We start from the raw sequence: 6000 nt of genomic DNA, 5'->3' as shown, positions 1-6000 counted from the left end.
ACACGGCTTCAGGAAAGGTTTTCCTACTGTCATGCTGTTGGTTACTGCTATTCATAACTTTAGTTCCGTATTAGATAAATCAGGACAACTGAACATAACTTTTTAGACTTCAGCAAAGCGTTTGATGAAGTTCCCCACAACAAACTTCTTGAAAAACCTAAATTAATAGGCGTGTTCCTGACCTTGGTAAACTGGCTTGCCTACGAAATCGAACTCAGTTTGTGGATATTGGTGGCATTTTTTCCACCTTACTTCCAGTGACCTCTGGCTTTCCCCAAGGAAATGTGCTGGGTCCGCTGATATTTTTGATTTATGCAAACGACATTGTGTGTTCCATTGATAGAAATGTTAAAATTGGTTTATTTGCCAACGACTGTATGCTGTACGCCCCAATGAGCTCTGTGGGTGACCAAATGTGACTGAATGATGCGCTTCGCAAAACTGTGGCCTGGTGTGACAGATTAGGAATGGTCTTCAGTTCTGATAAGACAGTGTTTTTGCGCATGACAAGGAAAAAAAAACATCCTATCCACTTTAGTTACTCTGCTTCGGCACTACTATTTGGGAAGTCGAAAAATCCACATATTAAGGTTTTTTAATAAATTCACCTCTCAACTGTAGCGGCCATGTTTATTACATCTGTTCATCTTCATCAAAAAAACTTAGACTTTTGAAACACAAGCTCAAGGGAGCACTTAGTCACGTTAAGCTATTAGCCTATAACTCTCTTATTCGGCCCAAACTTGAGTATGCGGCATCTGTGTGGGACCTGTGCACCAAAAAAGATATAGCAAAAATAGAAAACGTACAAAGACGGGCTCTGCGATTCATGTACAATAAATTCGAGAGAACTGATTCCCCATCTGCTCCAATGGCTGCCCTTATGCGCCATTTAAACCCAATACAATACAATTTAATGGCCGCCAACGAAATGAAACGTCTTCATATAAGACGGAAAACTGCTCGACTAATATTTCTTCACTCCTGCAGGGAAAGTTTGGAATTTCTTATTCATCTTATGTTGCATCTTTAACCACATAAAAAACCCGTCACCAACATACCCATGCCCTAACACCAAATTTCGCGTAAACAAACTCGTTTAGATTCTCATACTTTGCGCGCACAATAAACGAGTGGAATGCACTGCCTGACGAGATTGTCTCAAGTGAGAGTTCTGAAAGGGCTTTTAGCAATGAATTTTGATGTGGAAATTGATGTGCAATGTATTTATTTTGACTTGTTTCGCTCATTTGTGTCATGTGTCAAACTTTTTTTCTGTGTACTAACTTTATGGCGCTTGTAAATATGCCTTGTTATCTGCTCTTCCTGCTTGGACCACATCAGGTCTGCTGTATTACGTAAACGAAAATAAAATACATAAAGATAGATGGCTCTGCCTTGCTCAGCAGAGCCCCGGTGGCGGTTCTGCACAAAGCAGCTTATCGCAGCACATATCTGATAAGCTTGAAATTTTGAGAAGGTTTCAGACATGATTGTTTTGAAATTGAGATGCGTTGGTATAATGAGGTTCTTTTCCAGCTTCTCATAGTTGCGGGCGTTTTCCACGGCAGACACCTTCCCATCCTAGTCCCTGTCACAAAATTCGGCGCATTTTTGAAACAAACAAAGAGAAAAACCACCGCGCGCACGGCGTCTCGCCAGCGCGAGCCGAAAGGGGGAGAAGGAAAACCCCTGCTGAGCGCGTGGCTTCCTCTCCCCTCCACCACCGCTCACCAACACGGAGTGCGCCGAGGGAATGAGTCATCCACGCCGATTTCTCTAGAACGTGCGAGTCGTTTCTACTGTTAACCGGGGGAAGAGGGGGAAGCCTTGCGTGCGCTAAGACATGTCCCCCTCCTCTGCACTCGGACGTCGGCGACGGCGCCACGCCAGAACACACTCGAATCTTCGAGATGCGACCCCCGACCTCTGACCAATGGGGACGCGCGGCCGGTGAGAAGAAGGAAGGGAGACACACTGCCGATGCTGAGTGTATGTGCGCGCCTACTCTGGCGCGTAGAACAAACAGACGTGGAAGCGAGCCTATAAAAGAAGGCGTTGATCGCTATCAGATTAGTCAGTCCGGACCGCCGTTTAAGCTTCATCGAAGCGCGCCCGTTCGACTCCCGGGGAAAACACCACTAGGCCAGCCACGGACCAACGAGGCAACGTGCGCCAGTCTGCGGGACAGCATCGTCGTGAACCTCGAGTCGTCGGACTGTCGCAGTGCCCGGTGAACAAATTGTGTTTTGTTTGTTTGCCTCTCTTGTGTGTTAGTGCCCTTTAGGTGCAATATTGCCTTTGTATTGCATCGTCTCTCGAGTTCAACTTTGAACGAGTTGCATTGTTCTGTTAATCACTTAGTATGTGTCTGTACTAGTGATTGTGAAATCCTGTGTATCGTCTCAATTGCTGTATAAACTTTGTTTTGTTTGTGAACCTTTGGCTCCGACCCATTCTCTGGCTTGCGACGAGCGAAAGCTGGGCACCGAACGCCCAAAAACCTCTTGTCACTTGGTAGCTGGTCTCCGCTGAGCTTGCCACGCTGAGTCGAGGGCATCTCCTTAGAGTCCGAGAGCGCTACCCCCACACGCTCTAAGGATGTCTGGGAGCTTCACGCGTAAAAGTGCGCGAAGTCTGGGTGACAGTCCCCTATGTGCAGCCCAGCGCTAGTTGTCCCTTCTCTTGAGCAGTTCTTACTGCGGTAGTATCTTAGTGTCGATATTTGAATGCATTCAATTCAACCGGTGAAAATGCTTTTCCTGCCGCGTTTGCATGAAGTCTATTTGCAATCAATTTGTCTTGCATGATTGCCTCTATTAGTGTGATACTGTCCTTACGTGCTTTCATGACTTTGTACCGACAGTGTGTTCGCGTGAAGGAAACCCTGTGTGACCATGTTCCAGAATCATGGGATCGTCAGTCGTGAGCCAGTTTGATGACTTGATGGCTCAAGGTGTTCATTACACGCTGGAAGGTACAGACCCTGTCAAAAGTGTACCTAAGCTGTTTAGCGGGGGTCGCTAGCACATCTAGCAGTCCAAAGTTTGGGAGCATTTAGGACGCGAAGCCATTCATTCGAGAAATTACGGTAGCTGAGCATGCATAACGAGACATATAGCTGGCCTCACAAGCAAACCCCTTGCTCCGAATACTTTTGACTGGGAGTGCACAGAGCCTGGTGCCCATATACACATTTTCGTCTAGTGTGGCACCGCAGTTGGGGAAGTCAGAAAAGGGACGAGATACAGGACACTGCGCGAATGTGTGACGAAAGAAAAAGTTAGACTCTGTCCACCCTAGAAATTTTAGGCTGTTTTAACGCAAAGGCTACAAACTACCCAAGCTGTCTGAATACGCCGCTGAAGAGAAAATAAAACAGGCGAACGGTGAGTCACGGTTAAGCGCAATTGAGAGCTGAATGCTGTGCCACACAAGGATAAGAAGCATTTATGCGAAGCCGAGATCCTTGTCTTGCCGGAAAAAGAGAAATAGCTTCTGGCAGCAGCGCGTTAAGCTGCGAAAGTAATTAGCAAGACCACGGGCGTGGCTCAGGTCGAAAAGCAGATGTGGCCTATATGGCACTACACGCTGTAGTAGGGCAAAAAATTAACCCTCTTTTGTGCCAGCTGCAGCAATCTTATACCCGAAAGCTTCTTAATCGCATCCAGCCACCAAATTTTCGGGCCGCTCCCTGCTACTCTTACCTTCTTTTAGTATCCTGTCCGTAACCCTTACAGCCATCCATTATCTTGTATTCGCATTACGTGCCGTGCCCAAGCCCATTCATTGTTCCTAATTTCTACTACGATATCATTAAACCACGTTTGTTCCCTGACCCACTCTGCCGTCTACCAACCTCTTAACGCTACATATCGTTTTCCTTTCCATATCCGTCCTACGATGTGAGCCGACAGTTTCTGAATGCATTTTAAGAGAACACCTCCACACGACGATGATACGGAGTAATTTTTGTTGCCTGTGTGCTTGTATGCGTGCAGTGAAATCGAATTAAGTCAGCATTTGAGACAGCACCATGTAACGGTGCTGACGATCCTACGTCCAGAAGCTGAAATGACATTGGGTGGACAAAAAAAAAAGTAGTACTTGTGGAAAATTCAGAGTCGAGATATACCTTGACTAGGCTTTGTAACAAGCAGAGATGGCATTGCGTGTGGAAGGTGTATCAGGCACGTATATGACGGTGCGTCTCTGTCGCTGTCATGCACGGTGCGAGCAGCCTGTTATCACTAGCGGGCTATATAATCGGCACGCTTCAATAAACACACGTTCTTCTTGTTCTGGACATCATGCTGTTGCCACGTTCTTTCCAACTCGGATACATGGTGTCAGAAGTGGCTAAGACGATCTAGCTACACCGACGGCGGACGAAGCATGGAACGGCTGGTCGCACCGGAACCGCTGCGTCTGGCAGGGAGTGTCTCGGCATCATGGAAGCGTTTCAAGCAGAAATTTGAGATTTTCCTGCAAGCGTCGGCAGTCAAGGACCAACCGAGAAGTGAGGCTTCGAAAGCTGCGCTCCTGCTGAGCATCGCCGGTGACGAGGCACTCGATGTGTTCAACAATTTTAAGTTCGAGTCGGGCGAGAACAAGGATGACTACAGCACCTTGATAGGAAAGTTCGACGCCTACTGCACAGAGGTGAGCAACGAGGTGCATGAGCGGTACCTTTTTCGCACGAAGAACCAAGCGGAAGGAGAGCCATTCGAAAAATTTTTACGTGACCTGAAGAAGCAAGCTTCACAATGTAACTTTGGGACGTTACACGACTCAATGGTAAGAGACCAGATCGTCTTTGGTACCAACAGTCCTAGATTACGGGAGAAGATGCTTCAAGAGAAAGGATTGACGTTAGCAAAAGCGGAGGAGATGTGCAAAATTGCAGAATCAGTAGCACAACAAAAAGAGGTGTGGCGTAAAGAAGAGAGTTGTGTGGATTTTGTTTCAAGGCGGCGCACAGACTTGCAGCATGTACAGAGTAAAGAGCCCAAGTGCGACGGGGAGCAATGGCAGTGTAGAAAGTGTAATCGCAAGCACAAACCGAAGCAATGCCCAGCATTTGGTAAAAGGTGCTACGTGTGTGGTAGGTTTCACCACTTTGCTGTCTGCTGTAGGAAGTCAAAAGAAGTGAGCGAAGTCGACACACTTCCGGAGAACGACTTTGACGTACTAGACGTAGGAATTAAAAGTGGCACGAATGAGTGGACTGTAAATGCTGAAGTCGGCGGTCAGGAAATTGCCTTCAAAATAGACACAGGGGCGCAAGCGAGCCTCTTGCCGTTTTCAGTCTATCGAAAACTGCCATCAGCTGGAGCACTAACTCCGACGAGCACAGTACTACGGGCATATAACGGCGGCGTTATTACGTGCTTCGGGACATTGTCGGCAACTGTACGCGTTGGAAATTCCCACACGGTAGTGAAGCTTTTCATTGTGAAAAACGGTCGTCAGCCTATACTCGGACTGGACGCCAGTGAAGCTTTGGGACTGGTTCAGCGTGCCGTGAATGTTATAAATACGCCTCCTAAACATGGTTCTCTCAAGAATTATAGGCATATTTTCGAAGGACTTGGTTGCTTGAAGCAGCCATATCACATGGTCCTGGAACCTGGAGCAGTACCGGTCGTGCAGCCAGCCCGCCGGGTGCCTTTGGCGCTGGAGGAGCCTCTCAAAAAGGAACTCGAAAGAATGGAACGAGCCAACATCATTGTGAAAGTGAATGAGCCTACTGACTGGGTAAGCCCACTGGTTGTCGTCAAGAAAAAAGATGGCGGTTTGCGAGTTTGTTTGGATCCCAGGCAGATCAATCGGCACATTAAGAGGCAGCATTTTCCCCTCCCGAGACGAGAAGACTTGGAAGCTAAGTTGGCGGGCGCGAAGTACTTCAGTTGCTTGGATGCTAACTCGGGGTACCACCAGATACCGCTAGACGAAGAAAAATCAAAGATATGTACTTTCTCGTCACCTTTTGGGAGGTAC

The sequence above is a fragment of the Amblyomma mixtum genome, chromosome 10, assembly GCF_055824585.1.
Source record: "Amblyomma mixtum isolate Tamu chromosome 10, ASM5582458v1, whole genome shotgun sequence".
Lineage (NCBI taxonomy): Eukaryota > Metazoa > Arthropoda > Arachnida > Ixodida > Ixodidae > Amblyomma > Amblyomma mixtum.
Note: the sequence above shows the minus strand (reverse complement) of the source record.